The sequence below is a fragment of the Lepisosteus oculatus genome, chromosome 16, assembly GCF_040954835.1.
Source record: "Lepisosteus oculatus isolate fLepOcu1 chromosome 16, fLepOcu1.hap2, whole genome shotgun sequence".
Lineage (NCBI taxonomy): Eukaryota > Metazoa > Chordata > Actinopteri > Semionotiformes > Lepisosteidae > Lepisosteus > Lepisosteus oculatus.
This window is the reverse complement of record NC_090711.1, coordinates 19,307,878-19,332,277: the sequence shown is the minus strand read 5'-3', so window position 1 is coordinate 19,332,277 and position 24,400 is coordinate 19,307,878. Positions and strand designations below refer to the sequence as shown.

Below are 24,400 nucleotides of genomic sequence, written 5' to 3'. Positions count from 1 at the left end.
AACCCATTAATCCCTGTACAGGGTCCATAGGCCTTTCCAGCGCTCCTTTGCCGTGGGGAAACCCCATTTAGCAACGTCTCGCTTCATCCTCCTCCTGAGGTCCGCCAGGATCCTCTCCTCCAGCTCCCTCGCTCCCCACTCGATGTTGTGCCGGATGAGATTGTTCCTCGCGTCCCACAGGCCTTTCTTTGTGAGGGACAGCAGCAGCCACATCAGGAACTGCGTCCCCCTGTCCAGTCCGTTAGGTGCCAGCCCCAGCAGAATGTACTGGTAGCTGAGCACCGCATTTGTTTCCAGGAGTTGCATTATGTTGTCCATTCTGCCCCACACCGCCTTGGCGAAGGGGCAGCTCCAGAAAACGTGCTCCTGAGTCTCCTCGACGAAACACTTGTCCCGGGGGCAATGCGGATTCCTGGAAATCGAGTGTCTGTAGAGGACCTCTCTGGTGGCTAGTCTCTTGTGAACAGCCATCCAGTTGAGGTCCTTCAGTTCGTTGTCCAGTTCTTTCGGCTGCGTTCTTTCCCAAACTTGTCTGGGAACTCGCAGCCTTTCGTTGGCGACCAGGTGCCCCCTCACCTCTTTGTACAGAGCTCTGTGGTTGGTGCAGAGCTCTGGCTGTCTCGTGACCTCGTACCTCCTGCTCCACTTGACAGCGTGGGTGTAGAACTCCGGTCGCCTCTCTGCCTTGGGCCCAGTGTTTGACCACTGGACCAAGTGCCTCATCGGGATGGAGAGCCACAGCCTGACAAAGTACTGGTACTTGTGGCCGATGGGCTCCCGCAGCGCCCGGCAGAGGTTGCAGAAGAAGATGCAGTCGAGTTTCAGGGGGAAATGTGGGACATCTCGACCCCCTTCCTCGACCGGCTGACACATCCGGTTTCTGGTGATGGACTCGTACCTGCCGCCCCAGACGAAGCCGAAGATCATCCCTTGCAGCGCTCGTCTGAGTCTGGCCGGCAGCGGGTACACCACCGCCAGGTAAACCAAAGCCGGCAGGACGTCTGCTTTCAACACCATCACTTTCCCTGTGTAGGACAGTGACCGTGTTTTCCACAGACCCAGCTTCGCGTTCACCTTGGCGATCCTCTCAGTCCAGTTGTTGGTCTCGTTGTCCTGGCTCTGGAAGGAAACCCCATGTATCCTGAGGTGCTCCGTGCAGAGCTCGAGACCCTCCGGCGCCGTCGTCCTGTGCTTCCAGGGCCCGAAGAACTTCAGTTTGCTCTTTCAGCGGTTGAGCTTCGACCCCGAGGCTCTGGAGTATTGCTCCATGACCTGCAGGGCCCTCCTCAACCCCCTGTCCGACCTCAGGAACAGCGTCGTGTCGTCGGCGTACTGGGAGATCTTCAGGGTTTCCCCCGCGCCTCCCGGTATCTCCAGACCGTCGATGATGGTGTCCCGTCTCACCGCCTCTGCTAAGGGCTCTGTGAAGAGAACATAGAGAAGGGGTGAAAGGGGGCAGCCCTGTCGTACTCCGGATTCCTGGGGAATGAAATCCCCCACGTTTCCGTTCACGTTCACTCTGCTGCCCACGTCAGAGTACAGAATCTGAATCCAGCGGCTTAAACTCTCTCCGAAACCAAACCGTTCCAGCACCCTGAACAGATAGCTGTGGTTCACTCTGTCGAAGGCTTTCTCCTGGTCCAGGCTGACCACCATCATGGGCACGTTCCGGTCCTTGGCCCAGGCGATGGCGTCTCTGGTCAGCTGGAGGTTCCAGCTGACGGATCGCCCCTCCACCCCACACGTCTGGTCGCTGTGGATGATGTGGGGGAGGGCGGTTCTCAGTCTGCCGGTCAGGAGCTTGGACAGGATCTTTACGTCCACGCAGAGCATCGTGATCGGCCTCCAGTTTTTGAGGTCGGCGGCGTCTCCTCCCTTGAAGAGCAGGGAGATGACGCCCTCCCTCATGGTGTCTCCGAGTTTCCCCCGGCGGAAGATCTCCTGCGCCACTTCCACCAGATCTGCCGCCAGGGTGTCCCAGAAGCAGGTGTAGAATTCCTTGGGGAGTCCGTCCGGCCCCGGCACCTTGCCATTCTCCATGGACAAGAGCGCCGCCTTCAGCTCCTCGGCCATGATCGGACCCTCCAAGTCCTCCCTCACCTCCTCCGGTACTCGTGCCGTCAGCCCCTCCAGAAAAGCATCGCCTGCCTCCACCTCCGTCTGCTTTTCTGAAAAGAGCTCCGTGTAGAAAGCGGTGGCCGCCTCTACTTTGTCGCTCTCGTCCAGCACTTCCTCTCCATCTCCCCGTCTCAGGCTGTGGATCACCCTCTTTTTCTGGGCTCCCCGGACCTGGTTGAAGAAATAGGAGGAACAGGTTTCATTATTTTCATAATGCTCCCTCTGTGCCTTGACGAGGAAAGCCTTGGCTTTCTCCGTGTGCAGTCTGCGGAGCCTCTCCTTCAGGTCCCGTGCCCGGGCTGAATTGAAGGCTCCTCCCCGGTTAGCCGAGCTGTACTCCTCCTCGAGTTGCCTCTGGAGTCGTGCAGCTTCCTTCCTCTCCCTGGCCGCCTTCCGTCTGCAGTACGTCTGCGCCAGGGTTCGGGTCCTGTCCTTCACCGACTCCCACCATTCCACCACGGAGCTGTAGCCGTCTCTCAGGTCTCCCCAGCTTGCGTAGTCTTTCCGGAACAGTGCCCTGAAGTCGTCTTCCTCCAGTATCTCCCGGTTCAGCTTCCAGTACCCACGACCGAATGCCGGCAGGCTGGTGTTAGCCACCACCGTCAAGCGCTTGTGGTCGGAATACCACGCCGGGGACACCGTCGCCGACTCCAGGGAGCAGGTCGTGTGCAGGAAGATGTAGTCCAGGCGGCTGCACACTCCCCGGGAGTTTTTCCAGGTTGTTCCGGCGTCGTTCGGGCGGCACCGTCTGAAGCCGTCTACTAGGGAGAACTGCTTGAGTAGCGACTCCAGCTCTGGCGAGCTAGCGTCGCTCCCCTTCTCCCGGTTAACGTTGAAGTCCCCACCGAGCACCACTTGTCTGTTAGTGGTGCAGCAGCTGGCCAGGTCAGCAAACACTTCCTTCCGGATAGAGGGTTCCGTCGGAACATAGACGTTAATCGCTCTCAACTTCTGCCCCCTCCAGTCGATGTCTGCGACCAGGATCCGGCCCTGCACCACTGAGAAGGAGGAAACCAGCGTCATCTCTGGGTTTCCGAGGAGAATTCCCACTCCGGAAGAGTGGACCCCTCCTACGCTCCAGCATGATTCTCCCTTCGTCCATTCCCTGGTGAATGTCAGCTTGTCGCTTTCATCCTTCAGGTGGACCTTCTGTCTGAAACAAACTGAGAAAGACTTTGAGGCCAGATCATGAAAGACTCCCCGTCTTTTCACTGGGTCTCTCAGCCCTCTCACGTTAGTTGTTAAGAAGGTTAGTTTCACAGTCATGGTTAAACTAGTGAAAATTAAACCTCCTCTCTGTACTTACAGTAGAAACTTGGGAATCTACATCTGGGCACTGTTTAGCCTAGATGTAACTCCTCTCGTTCGGTTCCTGGGGGGAATATGCTGGGCTCCCTCCAGGTTTCGCTGGGGACTGAAAAGTAAACATGCATCAGTCCGGGCTCCAGGGCGGCTTCAAAATAATCCTCGTCATCCTCGAGGATACTCTCCGCCACCGCTTCGGGGAGGCTCCTTTCTTCCCTCTCTCGGGGGGTTTCGGGGGCCTCCAGTCTCTCCTGGGCCTCGGGGGAAGGGGGCTCCAATTCCTGGGCTGCCTCTTCCTGTTGCTCCTGGGCCTCGGGGGAGAGGGTTCCGACTTCCTGTGATGCCACTTCCTGTTGTCCCTGGGCCTCGGGGGAGGGGGTTACCTCTTCCTGGGCTGCCTCCTCCTTTTGTCCGTGGGACTCCGTTTCCTGGGCCTCGGGGGGGAGGGTTTCCATTTCCTGAAGCGCCTCCTCCGGTTGTTCCTGGGCCTGGAGGGAAGAAAGTTCCGTTTCCTCTAGGACGAGGAAACGGTTTTCCCTTACCACTCTCTTTTTCTGTCCTTCCGAAGGTGGGTCTGCCCTGGGTCTCTTCTCCCGTTTGCGCTTTCCCTTTTTGCTGGGAGTTATCCAGGGCCCTTCCTCTGGTCGGCCATCTTGTCCCTCTTCCTGGCGGCCATCTTGTGGCACCGATGCGGCTGGGGGTGTGGCCTCGGCAGTTTCGGGTCTCAGCGGGGGAGGTGCGGGTTCTTTGTTCTCAGCCCTCTCCCTTTGTCTGGAGACCGGTTTCTGCCTGCCGGCTTCCACCACCTGCGCAAACGAAGGTTTGCTTACCTTGCATTGGCGAAGGAGGTGTCCCTCGGCGCCGCATCCGTCACACTTTTTGGCTGCCCGGCAGGTTTTTGCCAGGTGCCCGTCCTCATTGCAGTTGTGACATCTGGTGTTGTCACGTGTTTGTTTTGTGGCCGGACCGTCTGCACTTGCTGCAGAAATCCGGCATCCTGGGGTAGTAGAGGTACCCCCTGTCGGCTCCGATGTTGAAGCGAGCCGGGGGGTGCTGGAAACCGTCAACGCCCTCTGGGTCCTCCTTCAGGAGGACTCGGTACTGGCGTTTGCCGTACCAGATGCCTTCGTCCCTGACCTCCGTCGGTTTTCCCACTACGGTTACATACCTCCCTAGGTACGCTGTTACCCGTTCCGCTGGTACGTAGGGATTGTATGTGCAAACCGTAATGGTCTTCTGGTTCGTCTTCCTCATAGGCTCCGGCCTGAAATCAGAGAAACCAGGGGTCTTACCTTTCTCCCTGATTAGTCTCGTTGCCTTTTCGTACGCCGCGTCCGTGGCCATGTAGGCCTCCATGTATCTCTCTGCCTTGTTGTCCTGTAGGCAGTAGAGATCGCCGGCCACCAACTGCAAGATCCCTCGCAGGAAGGTCATAAAAAAGGTCTTTGCAGTCGGCATCGGCTCTGTCTTCTTTGTCCAGTGGAACCAGATCAAAGTCCTCTTGTCTGCCATCTCTGAGGGAGAAAAAGGGAACAAAAAGGGGAAAAAAAGGAGGGAAAGAGAGAGAGCAAAAGGAGCAGCGAGGGAGCCCTGGCCTTTGTCCTTGTGGGCAAAGCCCAGCTAGGTGCAGGCGCAGGAGGAGAGAGAGAGAGGAGAGCGGAAAGTGCTTCCGGGTCTCAAGGAAGAAAGCAAGCACCGCGGGCAGGCCACGTGTACCTGCTCCCAGCCAAGAGGCCAAGGAGGCAGAGAGAGAGGGAGAGAGAGAGGGAGCGGACAGCCCTTCCGAGTCTCGAGGAAGAAAGCAAGCACCGCGGGCAGGCTACGTGTACCCACTTCCAGCCAAGAGGCCAAGGAGGCGGAGCAAGAGAAAGGGGGAGGGGAGAGTAGAGGAGAGAGCAGAGAGAGAGAACGTTGCTGCCGGATCCCACCCAGCTCAGCTGCTGCTTGGCCTTAACCCCCTAGGCTCAACCTAGAGCGATACCAGCTTAAGCACTCTTCAGGATCTTCGATCGCTTTCTAGACCTTTGGAAAGATCAGAACTGCGGGCATGCCACTTGAACTTGATCTTAGCCAAAAGGCCGAGAAGCGATGCCCGATGCCGGCCTTGGGCGGGCGCGCAGGCGTCCGGTTGGCGCGCAGCGGTGCAGGCCGACGCCTCGGGAGCCGGTCCGCACGCGGCTGCCGACCACCCGGACTCCGCTCTCCCCCTCTCTTTCCTGCCTGCTTGCTCTCCTGCCTGCCCGCCAGTCCCGGGTGGGGGCCCTGCTCTTGGATCTCCTGTCAACGGCCCGACAACGACCGCAGCCGCAGGGGGGCGCCAGCCAGCCGGCCTCCTTAGCTTAGGCCCCTCCCACCAGCAGCAGCTGTGCCGAGCAAGCTGCAAGCGAAAGCGGACCGTCGGCACCTGCGGGCAGAGGCAAGGGGGCAGCACTCTCTCGGGAGGGACGGGGACACACACGCGCCTGCCCGCCTGCCTGCCTGCTGGAAGAAAAGGTGGATATAAGTTTTTTGGAGGGAAAACGCCCGGCTGTGGAAAGGGGCCCGCCTGCAAGGACGGGGACGGACGGACGGACACTCACACTCACACAAAAGCCACGCCTGCCTCCCTGGAAAAAGGATGAAAAACCTACGTTTTTTGGAGGGAAAACACACGGGAGCTGAAAAGGGGGCCGGCCTGCTTGCCGAGAGAGTCGAGACGCGGGAAAGTGCACAGAGGGAGCATGGGAACGGAGACGGGGAGGGGGAGGGGGAGAGAGAGAGATGCACAGAGACACACAGATGGACGAGAGACTAGACCGGAGAAGAAGGAGCTCCAGTCCACCTCGCTTGCTAGCTACGTCTGTCTTTTCACCGCTGAGAGAAGGTGGTGCACCGCTCCCGGAGGCGCTGCAATACCGGGCCGATGCGTGAAGAGGACGGAGCAAGCTCCTGATCCAGCTCCCTGTTCCAAAAATCCGTTTAATATGTGGTCCCCCGATGGGGGACATATCAGATATTAAACTGATAAGAACAGATTCTTTTTTTTATTACAAAAATAACAAACTGCAACACACAAAGGTAAGACAACATTTCCCTACAATTCAACCGTGCTCAAAACAAAGATAACTCATAATAACAATCAGCCCCCCACCTTGTAACTATAGCAACAACCCATATAATATTACAATCAACAGTCAAAACAACAAATCCAAAATTCATCTCATTATTAATGAGTCATTATTTGTATTAATTCATTCAAAAACTCCAAGAACACATTCACCGAAAATATTTACACAAAAACTTTACATTTCCATAATCCCGCCCTTTATGCCAAAATAATCCCTCCTCCCTAACATTTGCTTTATTATTATAACAAAAAATTATAATAGGCAGCATCATACACGGAAAACAAAATTAGCGCCCCAAGGAAATTAACCCCTTCCACCTTTCCTTAGCCGCAGCAAAACCGCAACGAAGGATGTCCCACCAAACTCGTCTGATGACATCATGCTTAACTTTCCTATAAACTGATCAGGCTGAACCACTGCTGCCGTGCTCAACCACCTCTCTCCTAGCTGCCCATATATAAAACTTGGTCAAACTAATTATAAACCATAACAAAAATTCTCTGTTCCATTTTCTTGACCTCGTTACTCCACGGATCACCACCCAACTCTTTAAAACAAAGTCAAGAGAGACTTTTTGTAATAAGTCCTCACAGTGACCCCACACCCTTTGGGCAAAAACATGAAGTACTATTTCTACCTCAGAACAGTCGGGATGCGGGCACTTGTCCTGTCTGGACAGACCGTGTCTGTGAAGCGTGTCCCTCACAGGCAACCTGTTCCACAGCGTCCGCCAGTTTAAGTCCTTAAGCCTATTTTCCAGACCCACTGGCTGGATCTGCCGCCATTCATCCTCCGACACCCCCACAGCTGCAGGTCCCCCTTCTCCATAATGGTCCTATACGTAAGTTTATGATCCATAGAACCCAAACCCTTCCTAAACTCTGGGTGTTTTTGTAACCATACCACTGCATGCCTGTAATGCCAAGGCAGTTTTTCCACTTTTGGTGTTGTATTGGTCCAAACCACCAGGTGTTTCATTGTGGCCGCAAACCACAGACAGATGAAGCAAGCACATAGATGATCCGAGTCTTCATACAATGTTTTACACAAGTTTGCCACAAACAGTGTATCTAATTTTAATGGGAGATCTGGCACTGCCCTACCACCCTCCTCCACTGGCCTGTACATGTCCGCTCTCTTAATATACTCATATCCTCCACTCCAGACGAAGTGGAAGACAGCCCTCACCAGATTTCGATGAAACCTAGCGGGCAGGGGGAACATGCAGGCCAAGTGAAGGAGCAGTGGCAGTATATCCACCTTTATCACTAACACCTGTCCAGTATATGTTAGAGACCTATTCAACCATAGACCAATCTTTTGGTTCAGCTTCCCCATCCTCAGGTCCCAGTTGATCCTGGCAGAATCCTGCGTATGAAAGAGGATCCCCAGGATCTCTACTGGCCCCGTCACCAAGGTAAGACCACCCACCACATCTTGTCTTTCTTTCCAGTTGCCGAAATATTTAACTGTACATTTTGATTTATTCAAGAATGCACCTATCCCTTTTGTCAGACTGTCTACTATCTGTCAGTAGTGAGAAAAAGCAAAATATCATCTGCATAGGCTGCTATTTTTGCCTGAGCTCCCCCACTCCCCGGGACCACCACCCCTTCCACCCAAGGATCACGACGAATCAGATGGAGAAAGGGTTCAATATAAAGCACATACAATAAGGGAGACAGAGGGCATCCCTGCCTCACCCCGCACTTAACCGGGATGCCCATGCCTAGCTTACCATAATACATACCCTTGTGATGACATTATTGTACAAGACCTTAATCCATCTAACGAAACCCTCGTCCAGCCCCACTCTTCATCACCTCTCAAAGGAAAGTGTGATGTACCCGATCGAATGCCTTATTCTGATCTAGGCTCACTAACATCTCTAGGTTCCTGTCTTCCACCCATTCTATCACATCTCTGATCAGCTGTAGATTCCATTTTACATTTCTGCCCTCCACACTGCAGGTTTGATCCCTACTTACCAGATCCGGCATCACCTTCCTCAGCCGTCTACCCAATACCCTGGCCAGGATCTTATAGTCGGTACAGAGTAATTGGATCGGCCTCCAGTTCTCCAGATCTTCTTTGTCCCCTTTCTTATACACCAAAGACATGATACCTGTACTCATTGTTCTCCCTAGCTCACCCTCCTTCAAAATCTCATTATAGACCTCCAACAGTACCGGAACTAGCCTTTCCCGAAAAGTTACATAAAAATCTGAAGGTAGCCCGTCGATCCCAGGGGTGGTACCTCTTCGCAGGCCACCAATGGCTTCAACTATCTCTGTTATTGTTAACTCCTCACTCACTCTTTCTACACCATCAGTCTTCCTGTCAAAACCCACCAACCACTCATCCCACAAACTCGCATTCACGGGTTTCTCTGAAAATAATAATCTGTAAAAGTTAGTTGCACACCTCACCATGCCTTCTATGTCTTTGACGATGGACCCGTCTTCTCTCCTCAGGCCATCAAAGAGAGTCTTCTTCTGTCTGGCTTGGACGAGCCAAAGAACTGCACTGTGCACCTCTCCTCCCCCTCAATCAAGTTACCCTTCAGCCTGAACAAAAAATTCTTAGCTCGCTCTAACCAGTTCTTTCAGCCTGAGCTTGAGCTCTGAAATTTTTGCCATATCAAAGGAACCGCCCTGGTTGGAAACCACATACAGATCTTCAAGTTCCTGCTGTAATCTCTCTCTTCTCTCTGCTACTTTCTTTTGGCAACAGTAGGAAATAGAAGCTTTGGAGATAGCCCTTTTACAGGCTTCCCACCAAAGTACCGCTGTAGGGTACCTCCCCCTTTGTAACAAGAAGCGTACCAAAAGTGCAACTATCAAGCACTAATAATCTGCTTCCAATAACACTTTCGTGTTCAGCTTCCAGTAATTTGATTTTGGGTCCATACCGTCTGGTATCAAATCAACCGACAGCAACAGATGATCCGAAAACCATACCGGAGTAACCTGTGACGCCTGTGTCAACCCGCGCAGGGTGGTGAAGATGTAGTCAAGTCTCCTAAAAACATCCCTTCCGTTGCTCCATGTATACATTCTCCGTACCTGACTAAGATCTTTATGACCATCCTTTAAGTTAAACCGTGATATTAATTCCTTAAAACCACACACACTCGCACCACTCGCATCGCACACATCAATATTAAAATCCCCTCCCATCACCATCACCCTATTAGTAAACAGATGTGGCTCAAGATCTCTCAAAAACACGCCTGGAGCCGCCTTTCGGCAGGCCTGTAGACAGCTATCAATCTTAACTGCATTCCTTCCCATACACCGTCTACTACCATAAGCCTTCCTGGAACTATGATGTTGACATCACTCGCCGTGAAATTCGGGGTTCCACAAAGGATCCCGATTCCAGACGAGTGCACTCCCCCTACGCTCCACCACGACTCCCCTTTGACCCAATCTTTCTTAAAAGTAGCAATATCATCTCTTGTGCCTAAATATACCTCCTGCAGGAAACAAAAGCCAAATTGGTGCTCTTCTAAATATTTAAAGACGCCAATTCGCTTAATATGGTTTTTAAGCCCTCTGGCATTTACAGAACATACACGGCGGCTCATGTTGGATAGAAAGGAGTCCGCAGCTGTAACCCATCTCCCAGACTAAAGTTGCTTTGTATTCCTATAGGACTAAGAACATTTTCCACCCCTCCCGGAACCTGCGGGGACCCCTCCCCCAGGGATGATGGACTTACCCCAGGATCATCGGAGGTTAGGAGGTGGGTACTGCCGTCTTTCCCGGACTGTTCTGAGGTCTCTGAAACAAAGCCTTCCTGTTCCACCACTATATCACCCTGGCCCAGGGGTATGGGGTCGTCGAGAGTATTCACCTCCGCTGAGGCTTCCACGAGGTCAGCCTCCTCTCCCTGCTCTTCACCCCCCTCCCTCTGTTCCCCTTTCTCCCCACACAGATCGCAAGTTAAGACCTTAGTACAGTCCTTAGTATCATGGTTTGTGGCTTTGCACTTTCGGCACACGCCACCAGGACAGTTTGTAGCTACATGCCCTCTCTGGAAGCACTTTTTGCAAGTCACAGGTTGACCTGGGTAGAAAAGGTAACCCCTATTAGGCCCAATTGAGAAATAAGCCGGGGGGTTTACCATACCCTTGCCCTCAGACGGTTTAGGTCTTAGCCGCACCGTATACCTCCTTTTGCCAGTCCACACTCTGAAGACATCCAGATCTTTTACCTTCCCCCTGTACATCCACAAATCTGGATAAAAATGTAATTATATCTCTCTCCGGGACCGGGTGGTTAAACAAATTAATTGTCAATGTCCTGAGTTCCCTAGCAAACAGCGGCTCTATTAGGAACTCGTTAAGCGGCGACTCGTCTCTTCCCTCACACACTCTCTCCCAGGCCTTCTCACAAAGTTCATCCGTCTTGAGTGATAGGTCATATATCCCTCTAACTGGAAAATCCTGTAAACAAGTAATGTCCTTCAAATTTATCCCAAGAGCCTTCATCAGAACCACTCATCAGAGCAAAACGCTCACGGTTCATCCATTCCTTCTTCTCCGCCTCCTTCACAACAAAGCGCACTGTGCACCGCATCACCCCCTCACGGGACAGAGGGTGCACAGCTGCCGGACCGTGGGCCCACTCACCACCTTCCACTGCCGTCATCTGGAGACCCCACTTCGCCCCCTGGGCTTAACCCAGAGCGACTACCCGTGGTGGCCTTGGTGGACGTCTGCTTTGGTCTTCTGCAGGTAGGATGCCGCCCGTCAGGTCTGGTCCCCTTTTCCGCCGTCATCCTCTTCTCCTCCTCGCCTTCGTCGTCTTCACCTTTTGGCAGTCTTCAGGCTGCGGTCAGGCCACGAACCATCAGGGCTTGGCCAAAAGGCCGAGAAGTGATGCCCGACGCCGGCCTTGGGTGGGCGCGCAGGCGTCCGGCTGGCGCGCAGGCGTCTGGCTGGCGCGCAGCAGCGCAGGCCGATGCCTCGGGAGCCCGGTCCGAACGCGGCTGCCGGCCGCCCGGACTCCGCTCTCCCCCTCTCTTGCCTGCCTGCTTGCTCGCCTGCCTGCCCCCGCCAGTCCCGGCCGGGGGCCCTGCTCTTGGATCTCCTGTCAACGGCCCGACAACGACCGCAGCCGCAGGGGGGCGCCAGCCGGCCGGCCTCCTTAGCTGAGGCCCCTCCCACCAGCAGCAGCTGTGCCGAGCGAGCTGCAAGCGAAAGCGGACCGTCGGCACCTGCTGGCAGAGGCAAGGGGCAGCGTTCTCTTGGAAGGGACGGGGACACACACGCACTGCCAAAAAAAAAGGAAGAAAAGGTGGATATACTAAGTCTTTTGGAGGGAAAACGCATGGGAGCCGAAAAGGTGGCCAGCCTGCTTGCCGAGAGAGTCGAGATGCGGGAAAGTGCACAGGGGGAGCACGGGAACGGAGACGGAGATGGGGAGGGGCAGAGAGAGAGAGACACGGAGACACACAGATGGACGAGAGACTAGACCGGAGAAGAAGGAGCTCCAGTCCACCTCGCTTGCTAGCTACGTCTGTCTTTTCACCGCTGAGAGAAGGTGGTGCACCGCTCCCGGAGGCGCTGCAATACCGGGCCGATGCGTGAAGAGGACGGAGCAAGCTCCTGATCCAGCTCCCTGTTCCAAAAATCCGTTTAATATGTGGTCCCCCGATGGGGGACGTATCAGATATTAAACTGATAAAAACAGTTTTTTTTTATTACAATGATACAAAAAAATCCCAAAATTCCAAAACACCAAATGAACACAAATACAATACAACGAAACACATTAATCATCTGAAGCACTACTCGCACTTTCACATTCACACATCATGTTGGGAAATTTAATAAAAGCACCTCTACAATCCGCTCTCGTTTTCCCCAACACACGACACCCTATCAGCTTTTTATCCTGAATCGAGTACTCTAAACAAACATGTGGATACTTTTTTTCCCACATATCAGGACACAGTCATCATTCGTTTCCTAAACATACTCTCCCCAAAATCTTCCGACAAACTTATGTCCGAACCCAACTCCCCTCTAACCCCTTTTCTCCTTCTTTTCTGAGGTCAGGTAGGAAGAATACGATCCTTCCTTTCTTCCCACCACTGATTCCACTCAAGGTCTCCATCCCTCCCCACTCTCCATTTCCACTATCTTTCCACCAAACCCAGAACCCTCTAATAACTCTTCCCCTCCCATCTGCTCCACTTCTACATCTTCCACCAACTCCTCGCTAACTCCTGTCACACTCTCGACTACCTTCTCTTCTACAGGTAGACCAGCAAAGGAGTTTGTGCTCTCCACTACCTGCCAACCCACTTCGGCCTTTCGTTTAGCAACACCCTTCCCTTTACCCACACCCCGATTCCCCCTCTGTACCACTTACCAATCATTACCCTCACCCCCCTCCGCCACTTGACCAGTCCCACTTGGGTCGTCATCTTCCACCTCCTCTGAATCACTTGCCGCCGCTCTCTTCCGATGAGGGACTCCTGAAACAGAAAACCCCTGGCTCCCCGAAGGCCCCTCATCACCATCCACTTCAATTGTCAGGCGTTCTCTCCGCCAAAGACATCCCTCCTGAATCCTCGGCCAACCCTTTCACCATCTCGGTGACCTTCTCCAAACCCTCTCCCTGTTCAGAGAACACCAAACCTCCATCCTTCTTCGCCGCACCTCCAGCCGCCATCATAGCCTCCTTTACTGCAGACCTCTGTTCTCCTGGAGCTGCTCCTGTCTTCTTTGCAAAAGCCTCTCCAGTAGTCGTCTGGGGTCGAGCTGCACCTGTATAGCTTCTTGATCTTTGAAAACAGTTCTTATACACGGCTTGCTTCACCTCACAAATTACAAGATAAGGGCCTGGTGCACTTCTCTGCTTTGTGCTCTATTTCTCCATATCTCCTGCATCATATAAAAGTGCATTCGGCTGCCACATGTCCCTCAGTTGCACAATTCCGACATACGAATGGCTGACCAGGGTAAGTCAGGTGACCTTTATTTGGGCCGATCGAAAAGAAAGGTGGTGGGTGAACATAACCACCTTTCTCAATCGCTATAGTCTTTAAGCGCACCATATACCTTCTTTTTCCTGTTCGGTAATTCCGAGAGTCTAAGACCTTTATACCATTCCCCTGAATGTCCACGAATCTTCTCAAAAAACATACAAGCTCTGCCTCTTGTACATATGGATTATACATATGAACAGTCAAAGGCCTTAGTTCCCTGGCAAACAATGGCTCTATAACAAAAGTAACAAAAGGCTGGTTCTCTTTATGAGCTTGTAGAAAGCTCCACTTCTCCATACAAACTTTCTCCGAAATAAAAGAAACATCAAAAATACCTTTCCCGGGAAAATCTTGAAAGCAAAATGCGTCCGAAACCTTCAGGCCCAAGGCTTGGATCGTTACAATGTCCGCAAACTCTTCTCTCTTCATCCTTTCAGCCCCCGGTTTCTCCTTCCACACGAAACGGACAGAATTCTGCATCTGTCCCTCTCTGTCCAACCGCTCTCCTCCTGCCGAAGCCGAGACTCCGCCAATCGCCACCATCGTTTCGTCCTCCTCCCTCTGGTCGACTCTGCCCCTAACAGCCGTTCCCGCCATCGCCTCCTCCGCCGCCGGCGCCCTCCCGACCCTCTGACTAAGACCTCGGAATTGCGGTCAAGCCACTTGAACCTTGATCTTAGCCAAAAGGCCGAGAAGCGATGCCCCCAAAGGCGCGGACTGACGCGCGGGCATTCCGCTGGCGCACAGTGGCGCAGGCTGACTCCTCTGGAGCCCGGGGCCCGCGCAGCTGCCGGCCTTCCTGCAGCCAGAGGCCTGCTGCCGGACTCTACTCCCCCTCTCTCTTGCCTACCTGCCTGCCTTCCTGCCAGTCCCGGGTGGGGGCCCTGCTCTTTGATCTTCTGTCAACGGCCCAACAACGACCGCAGCCGCAGGGGGCGCCAGCTGCCCAGCCTCCTTAGCTTAGGCCTCTCCAACCAGCTGCAAGCGAAAGCCGAGCGCCAGCACCTGGGGGCAGAGGCAAGGGGCAGCTCTCTCTCGGGAGGGAGGGATGGGGACACGTGCCTGCGATATACTAAGTTTTTTGGAGGGAAAAGGCCCGGCTGTCGAAAGGGGCCCGCCTGCAAGGACGGGCACGCACGCACGCACGCCACGCCTGCCTCCCTGGAAAAAGGCTGAAAAATGTTTTTTGGAGGGAAAACGCACGGGAGCCGAAAAGGGGGCCGGCCTGCTTGCCGAGAGAGTCGAGGCACGGGAATGGAGACGGAGGGGGAGAGAGAGACAGACACAGAGACGCACAGATGGACGAGAGACGAGACCCGAGAAGAAGGAGCTCCAGTCCACCTCGCTTGCTTTCTACGTCTGTCTTTTCACCGCTGAGAGAAGGTGGTCCACCGCTCCCGGAGGCGCTGCAATACCGGGCCGATGCGTGGAGAGGACGGAGCAAGCTCCTGATCCAGCTCCCTGTTCCAAAAATCCGTTTAATATGTGGTCCACCGATGGGGGACGTATCAGATATTAAACTGATAAGAACAGATTTTTTTTATAGGAAAATAAGTTTGTATAAAAATAAGCCAATTAATCATTTTACAACCTTCGATTTTAAGAACTTTATTTTCTTTTCACAAAAAATACAGGACATCACAAATTAGAAAGCTTTACATTAATATACATACTTAAAACAGTATATACTGTATGATCACATCTCATTACATTTTGACATGGTACCAGTTACATAGCAACAATTTTTTTTTTCTGGTGCAAATCACATTCTTTACTTAAACATGATAATGTTTTTCACAGTTTCTTGAGATATATGCTCTCTATTTCCCACAGATTTTCTGCTTCCTCCCTCCCTTCTCTCCACAGATCTCTGAGGTAATAGTTCTCTCGGGTGATGAACAGGGCCAGGCTACCTGCTGCCTTGACTGGGACCTCGATGCCTTTGAACACCCCCATGTTCCTCACTCTCCACAGGGCGTCTTTCCCACTGTTCACCACGGCCCAGATCCTGTCAAACACGTCAGGAGGAAGTTTGACAGAAGAGATGCCGTATATGACGAAAGCAGCGGTCAGGGTAAATTGGGGCGAGAGAGCTTGCAACCAATCTTCAAACTGTGCCCAGAAGGCCTTAGCAAAAAAGCAGGACCACAGGAGATGGGTCACAGTCTCCTCCTCGCCGCAGCCCACCCTAACGCAGCGAGGGCTGGGGGTGAGGCCCCTACGGTACAAGAAAGTTTGTACCGGTAAGCACTGGTGGATGACACTCCAGGCTAAATCTCTGTGAATGTTGCACAGAAACTTAGAGGATGTGTTTCCACACCTTCCCTGTTTGGGCTGATGTTAAAATGCCGACAGGGGTCTGCCTTTTGTTCTGGGGTGCAATGAAATCTTCCAGTTTTTGGCCGCTGACATCTCGGAGGGGAATATGGCCAATTGGGTGAAATCTTAGAAAACTTAACTGTCCCATAAATTGCAGGGCATGTGTCAGAGAGTGAGACATCCAGCTTGGGTCTGACACCCCACACTCTGAACACCTCCCTACCTACCCAGAGCCTGGAAAAATAAGTCCAGGTATGCGCTGCAGGTGCTGTTGCAAAGCTCCTCAGTACAGAAGCCAGGAAAATGCACAGCAGCTTCATAGCAATATCTGGGACAGACTTCCCCCCTGAGGGTAGCGGCCTGTACATTATTTCCCTTCTGAGTCTTTCCTGCTTCCCACCCCATAGAAATTGAAACATCAATCTCCTCAGCACCGCCGCAACACGGTGTGGGATTGGGAAGGTAGAAGCCAGAAAATTCAAGACAGGCAAGAGCTCAGCTTTGATGACCAGCACCTTCCCTGTCATGGTGAGGTCTCGGTCCTTCCATTGCATCAGTTTTTTGTTTAAGATTTGTTCTGCCAATTTACTGTTCCCATCTCTTCTCCAAAATACACCCCCAGGACCTTAATTCTCTTCTCTTGCAGCCTGAGATCCTGTCCTTCTTTTGGCTCCCTCCAGTTCTGATAAAAAAATCTCACTCTTAGATGTGTTAATTTTTTGCAGAGGAAGCCAAAGAGAAACGATCACAGCACTGCAGAGCTCTGCTAATTGAGGCATTGTCAGAGAGGAGCAGGGTGACGTCATCCATGTATAGAGATGTCTTTACCTCTCCTCCCCCACTTCCAGGCACTGGTATCCCATTAATGGCCTGATCCTGGCGCAAGGCACAGGCTAAGGGCTCCAATAACAAGGGGGATAATGGGCAGCCCTGCCTCACCCCTGAACAGACTTCAAAGGGGCGTGATCTGTTGCCATTAACCATTACTCTGCTGTTGCTACCTGTGTACAGCAGGTTAATCCACTTTCTCATGATGGGGCCAAACTTCATGTGCTGTGATGTTAAGTACTGCCGGTTTAGGCGGTCAAATGCCTTTTCTAGGTCTACACCTAAAATGCACAGAGGGAGGGAGCGATCCTCTGAGTACAGACAGACATCCCTCAACAAGGCCAGGTTGTCGCTCATCAGGCATCCTGCTATCCCACAAGTCTGTTCTTTCCCTACCAGTGAGGCCACTACATTTTGTAGGCGCCTAACAGGCTGAGGGGTCTCCAGTTCTTTGTCATTCTTTGCTCCTTTCTTAAACAAGAGAGAGATAGTACCTTCTCTTAAGGAGTCAGGCAGCAATTCTGTCTTATAGCTTTCCTCGAATAGGAGCAGTAGCGGATCCTGAAGCAGATCCCAAAAGGTGCAATAAAATTCTTTAGGGAGCCCGTCAGCACCCGGAGTTTTCCCCTTCTGTAAGCTCTCCATAGCCTGTCTCAGCTCTTCTACTGTCAAATCCCTCTCAATTACTTCCCTATCTTCTTCACTCAAAATGTTTTCTAGCTTTGAGGTAAAAAAATGAATTTCTTCATCCTTTACCTCTGTAGAGCTGTACAGTCTTGAGTAGAAGGCCTCGGTGCAGGAGAGGATAGCACTCGGCTCTGCTCTCTCTCGTCCCTCCTCATCAACTACACTTACCATGACAGACTTGGAGCCTACCACTTTCCTGAAAAAGAAGCGAGTACACTTCTCATTTTCTTCCAAGAACTGCACTCTGCTTATTAACAGCACTCCTCGACTACTTTCTTCTGCTATGCTCCGGATGTCCTTTTTTAAAAGGGTGATATCCTCGAGCACATCGAAGCCACTGTGCAGCATCGTTTAGAGACGCTGCAGCTGCCTCTGTTTCCTGGCTAGCACTCCTCTCCGTCTGGCAGCAGCCTTCCTTCCTTCAGCCATGAAAAAGGCCTTTGTCCTCACCTTCACCTCCTCCCACCACTCTCCTACTGACCCGTACAGACACTGCAAGGACAGCCACTGTGATAGTTTCTCCTTGTAGCGGGATACTACCCCCTCGTTCTCTAGCAGCTTTGTGTTGAGTTTCCAGAGGCCTGGGCCAAAGACAGTCCCGCCCTGGAGTTCCACTCTACACCCTAAAGCCTGATGATCTGAGAAGAAGACAGGCTGAAGAGTGACCCCAACAACTTTCACTCTCTCTGAGACAAAGCAATAGTCAATTCTGGAGCTGCTATTCCTCCCTGACCATTTATATCCTGCTGTTGTGGGATATATACATCTATATGTGTCTGAGAGTTTAAAGTCTTGAACTAAGTTTTGCAGGGCCAGTGAGCTGGAATCCAATTTTATCGGAGAGCTAGACTGCCTGTCTGTGTGCTCTAAGATACAATTAAAATCCCCTCCCACTATCACGTCTGTGCTACATAATAGGGGGGAGAGTGCCTTGAGTAGCTCCACCCTTCCTCACACGTCAGTAGGACAATACACATTGATTAGCCGCAGGTTAACGGTCCCCCATTCCACATCCACACAAGGCAACCTGCCACTTATGACCCTCTGAATACTTTTCAATTTGAATGCCCATCCTTTGAATAGAATGGCCACGCCAGAGGCTCTGTTGTTATTGTCCCCTGACCAAACAGAAGGCCCTTTATCCCACCTATCTTCAAAGCTTTTATACCTCTCTTGATAGGCTAAAGCACACTCCTGCAACATCAACACATCTCCCTCTCTCTGCTGGAGGTAATCAAAGACAGACTGGCATTTAACTCTGTCATTGATACCTCTGGTGTTAAGAGAAATTATGTTTAGAGCCATATTATATAAGAAAGTGGAACCAGTCTTTACAAAACACATTTCTCTTCTGTCTCACCTGTTACCTTCTTCTTTTTCTTCTTCTTCTTACCAGTTTCATGCCAGCCATCTTCTGAATGAGCCTTCATCAGGGTGGCAACAGTAAAAGCGTTCACGGAGTCCATTTCAAGGAAGGGGGTAGAGGGGTTCCAGCTGTCCCCATCGCCATGCTCTCCTTCCTCCTCGCTCGGGGAGAAAACCGAGTCATTTTTCCTTTTCCTCAAGTCCAGCTCCTGGGAGCACTGAGGGGAAAGGGGTGCAGCCGATGCACCAGTCTCCTCTTCCCCCTCACCCACCAGCTGCTGCAGATCCTCCGTGATGGACTGGATGGAGGAGAGGAGGGCATCTGTAGCACTTGTAGAGTCTGAGAAAAGCAGCTCCGCTGAATCCTGGGTATCCTCGCTGGACCCGCTCCACCCAGGGGGCCCCACACTGGCCCTCGTTTTGAGGAGCAGGAGTGGGGGAGGGGTCCTCGCTGTTCTCGGGGGTTTTCAAACCCTCGTGCTTGTCTGGTGCAGTCTGCGGTTGTGGGGGCGAAGTGGATTTCTCTTCCACCGGCCCCGGAGCCACAGCAGGACTGATCCTGGCTGGAGGCTGAGAGTCTTTGTCCAACAAGGGTTCTTTGTTTGACTTGTTTGCTTTGGCTTTTCGGGCCGGTTTGGCTGAAACAAGCACTGCCTCATCCTTTCTCATTTTGAGTTTATTGGCGTAGGCGTGAGGGCAGTTCTTAAAAAAGTGTCCTTCCGAGCCACATAAATTGCACTTTGGCAGCATTGAACAGTCAGAGGCTAAATGTCCGTTTGCCACAGGTCTTGCAGCATTTCACAGTGCAGGATGATGCCAGGTGTCCCACAGCACCACAGCGCCGACACACCTTTGGTTGTCCCACATAAAAAACATAGCCATTGCAGGCGCCCAGCCGGATTGTAGAGGGCAGGTGCCTTAAGCCTCCATTAACATTGTCCGGTAGCAAGCGAACCTCGAATTTCCTTGCTCCTGTTTTTATACCGTCAACATCTCTAAACTCAGTTCCATGGTGGACGGTGCGGTACTGGTTAAGCCAGGTGTGAATGTCCTCCGTCTTTGCCAGTTCCGAGAACATAACAACATGCACCGTTTTCCTCTCTCTCTGTGTCAGAGGCTGCAAGTTGATCTTCTCAAGTGCAGGAACTTTGCCTCTTTTTGCCTCAAACACATCCACGCATTGTTCAAACAGAGGATAGGTAGCAAATACAACCTCAAATGCTTTCTGACCTGGGAGAGCGAAGATGAAATCCAAGTGCCGAGGTTCAAAGCCAAGTTCCTTCTGTAACACTTTTCTGCTGAACTGCATACGATCCATGAAGAGGTCATCCAAGAGCTCAAAACGTACAGCATTCTTACGGGATCCAAAGGTTGCCATTTCAAAAACCGCAAATCGAACACTGCTTCCAACAAAAGAAAAACAATCCAACTACTCCACCTACAGGCTGATCAAGGTATCTCCCCTGCCAGGTAAGTAACCTTACCATTCCTAATATAACATCAAATGTAACAGTCATATAAATCAAACCAACAAAGCCTTGTCAACCACCCTAAAAAACCAAACTGCAAACCCACCCATGGTAACAAACCCCACATATCTGACATAATCCCAAATCCACATCTTACACAAACCAAATCATCCCAATTTCAACATACACCCTTATACAGCAAAAACAAAAAGACCTCGATCCAACCATATTCGATACCATAAATCTCAACCTCCCCAACCATAATCCTTCTCCAACATTCATTAGCATAACTCCTCCCCTCATGCAAAACTACCACCCGACCTCTCCAAAAATAAACTTATGTATACTTCCCTCCCTGTTTCAAAGCATCAGTAAATGCTATCAATGCTGTTCTACACTCGGACTCTACTTCCCCACATACCTGAATCCCAAGCAACTGATCCCATACCACCGCATACATAAACCAGTGATTCGGAAACTGTTTTTCCACCCCCCGAGACACTTCCAACAAATTCTGTCGTCTAGGCACACAGTAAGGATACCAGTCTGAATTAAGTATACACCCCTTCCGCGCTTTATACTTCCCAGGGACTGGCACTGTCTCCCACCCTGCGAAGGAATCCCGCACTCTCCAAATCCTTTCCTTCCTCTCGTCCCCCCACGTACCCAACCCAGGACTCACAATCTCTATCATCTTATGCGTTAACACACCACCCACCTTCTGCTTCACATTCCCCTTCGTTGTCCCCATCTCGCTCTCCACTACAGACTCCTCCACTGTTTCTACAGCAGAGAGACTACCACTCTCCACTGACTCCCCTGTCTTCTCTCCAACTCTCTCTCCCTCACCCATAGTCTCTCCCTGACTCGACCCTTCACCACCAAACTCCTCTACCTCACTTCCCACCTCTGAAATCTCGGGGTCCAACACCCCAAAGGGGTTTGGATCCCCCACAATTCCCCTACCCTCTTTGGCCTTACACATTTCTGCCTCCCTCGCTAGCTTCCTTTTTGCCTTCCGCTTTGCGATAACTTCCCGAGCTCACCTCTTCTCCTCATCAGACACTGCCCCTACCCAATCCATCTTCTTTTCCCTCCTCCTCCACCACCATCTGCTTCTGCTTCCCTCCACCCTCCTCCCTTGTCCCCCCAGATGCCTCCGCCAAACCCGCAACCAAAGTCTGCGATAGACCCCCTTCTCCTGACTCCTCTACCGGTGTCCCCGCGGTCTCTGGTACTGTATCCATGTCCTCGCTCCCTGGATCATCAGCCCGGCCGGTCACCTCCTTCTCCCTCGATGTCCCTGCAACACTAACTGTGACCTGCTTATCCTTTCCCGGCTGCGTCCCCGAAGGCACTGGCCCTGTAGACGCAGCCTGTGCATATGTCCGAGCCCTCCCAGGGCACTTACTGTACATGTGCCCCCATTCCTCACACAAATTACACGCAGGCTACGCCTTACAAGTTGCCGCCAAGTGCCCCTCTTCCCCAAACCGACGACAAAACACACTTGGACAATTTACAGCGACATGCCCCTCCTTGCCACATCGGTGGCAGCCTCCTGGCTGGCCTGGGTAAATTAAATACCCGTTATTGGCCCCTATTGCAAAGGTTGCAGAGGGGTGCACCACCGCCCCTCCCGAGGCCGCACTGGTCCGGAAGCGCACCAGGTACCTCCGCCTGCCATTCCAATACCTGCCCGGGTCCAAAACTCTTTGTCCTGTACTCTGCACATCCACAAAACATCTCAAAAAGAAAACCACCTCTTCTTCCGGAACAAAGGGATTAAACAAATGTACCTGCAAGGGTCTAAGTCCCGTTCAAACAAAGGCGCCACAAAAAACACATTCAACAGCGCACTGTCTTTACTTGCCAGAACCTTGTCCCACACTCTCCGGTAAATGGCCTCAGATGCCAATGTTACATCCAATGTCCCTTTGCCCACAAGATCCTGGAAACAAAAAACGGTCTCCTGCTGCAGCTGTTTCTCCCCCACTCGCTTCTTCATCTTCCTAGGCCTCTTGCCCTGTAGGGGCACCACCTTCTCCTCCACTGCTGGTGTTGGTGCCGCTGGCGCTCCCCTCCCTTTCTGCCGGCGCCCGGCCTTCACCACCATTGCCCAGCTTCCCTCGTTGTCCTCCCCCTCCCCCTCCTCCTGCCGCTCTTCTTCCACCGGTTGCCGTCTTCCTTTTTCCTTGTCCCCTCCACCGGGGGCACTGCTGCTTGCCGACCGCTTACACCCTCGTGCTCCGCCCTGTTAAAATCGGCACTTCTTTTCACGCACTGCCGGTAAAGTGCCCCGTGTTGCCGCACTCCTTGATCGTGCAGTTCCGTGTCGTATGGTGTCGGGACTGGCACCGTCCACACTCTGTTACCTCGCACATCCCCTCTCGGTGTCCAAAACCGCGACACTTCCGACAGAACTCCGGCTGGTTCCAGTAATACAGGTACCCCCTACCTGAGCATCTTCCCGTCTTTGATGACTGACTTGTAAGCATTTCTGCACCGCCCGTCTGTAGATCTCCGCACTCACAAAGGTGACGTCCAGGAACTTCTGTGCCCGATTCCCCTGCACACATTTCAGCTCTGCAACGCTAATCCCCAACAGGTGGAACAAAATTTTATCCTCTACCTCTTCTCTCCCAGGCATCTCTGTTTCCGCCCTCCAGATGAGACGGATGGTCCATCTCACGCTTGGCTCCTTTCTGGCCCTCCTTGGTTCCGCAGCCATGGTGGGAACGCAGCCTTTCTGGCTGCAAAGCAGCCCACTCACCACTCTGTGCACCAAGTCCAAAGTCCGCAATCCAAAAACAAGGTCCAAAGCAATCTGGGTTCAGTCCACTGTAGTCCAAAAGGGGGTTGTCCTCGCCATAGGTGTCCTCCGCTCTCTCCCTGGACCTTTGATCTAGCCAAAAAGCCGAGAAGCTATGCCCCCAAAGGCACAGACCAACGCGCGGGCGTTCTGCTGGCGCACAGTGGCGCAGGCCGACTCCGCTGGAGCCCGGGACCCGCGCAGCTGCCGGCCTCCCTGCAGCTAGAGGCCTGCCGCGGGACTCTGCTCCCCCTCTCTCTTGCCTGCCTGCCTGCCTGCCTTCCTGCCAGTCCCGGGCGGGGGCCCTGCTCTCTGATCTTCTGTCAACGGCCCGACAATGACCACAGCCTCCTTAGCTTAGGCCCCTCCCACCGGCAGCAGCTGTGCCCAACCAGCTGCAAGTGAAAGCCGACCGCCAGCACCTGCGGGCAGAGGCAAGGGGCAGCTCTCTCTCGGGAGGGAGGGACGGGGACACGCACGCGCATGCACACACGCCTGCCTGCTGAAAGAAAAGGTGGATAGACTAAGTTTTTTGGAGGGAAAACGCCCGGCTGTCGAAAGGGCCCGCCTGCGGGGACGGGGACACACACACACACACACACACACACACACACACACACACACACAAGCCACGCCTGCTTCCCTGGAGTTTTTTGGAGGAAAAACGCACGGGAGCTGAAAAGGGGGCCGGCCTGCTTGCTGAGAGAGTCGAGACGTGGGGAAGTGCAAGGAGGGAGCACAGGAACGGAGATGGGGAGGGGGAGAGCGAGACAGACACAGAGACACACAGATGGATGAGAGACAAGACCCGAGAAGAAGGAGCTCCAGTCCACCTCGATTGCTTGCTCGCTAGCTACGTCTGTCTTTTCACCGCTGAGAGAAGGTGGTGCACCATTCCCGGAGGCGCTGCAATACCAGGCTGATGCGTGGAGAGGACGGAGCAAGCTCCTGGTCCAGCTCCCTGTTCCAAAAATCCATTTAATATGTGGTCCCCCGATGGGGGACGTATCAGATATTAAACTGATAAGAACAGATTTTTTTTATTTTTATTATCAAAAATAGCAAAGGAATACTAAATCACAATTATACTGTCATTTCCAAAAAATACATCCGAAAAACAATAACAAAAAAGATACTTAACAAAAACAAATAAACACTGGGTATCGGTCAACCATTCCTTTTCTAAATATCCGCTAAAAATTTCCACTTTTCTTTTACAGCGCGATACCGCAACTTTTCTTTATCTACCGCCACCATACACTTAATGTCTCCCACAATTTTGTTGTAAACCCCACCCACACTCCATATCACCCCCTTTTTGACCAAAGCATTCCTAGCAGCCCACAAATGCAATTTAACACAACTCATAAAAAAACATATTATGAAAG

General features: G+C 52.5%; 3 non-coding genes and 1 pseudogene across 3 annotated transcripts; all 4 read right to left on the bottom strand.

Moving 5' to 3' along the window:
* Positions 1 to 6,284: 6,284 nt before the first annotated feature.
* Positions 6,285 to 6,472, bottom strand: LOC138223381 (U2 spliceosomal RNA). The gene has a single exon (XR_011181828.1). It is a non-coding gene; the product is annotated as a U2 spliceosomal RNA (small nuclear RNA).
* Positions 6,473 to 12,077: 5,605 nt separating this feature from the next.
* On the bottom strand, positions 12,078 to 12,259 carry LOC138223483 (U2 spliceosomal RNA). Its single transcript, XR_011181906.1, has one exon. It is a non-coding gene; the product is annotated as a U2 spliceosomal RNA (small nuclear RNA).
* A 2,654-nt stretch (positions 12,260 to 14,913) lies between these two features.
* Positions 14,914 to 15,088, bottom strand: LOC138223490 (U2 spliceosomal RNA; annotated as a pseudogene).
* Positions 15,089 to 23,893: 8,805 nt separating this feature from the next.
* LOC138223373 (U2 spliceosomal RNA) lies at positions 23,894 to 24,083 on the bottom strand. Its single transcript, XR_011181821.1, has one exon. It is a non-coding gene; the product is annotated as a U2 spliceosomal RNA (small nuclear RNA).
* Between the last annotated feature and the right edge of the window lie 317 nt (positions 24,084 to 24,400).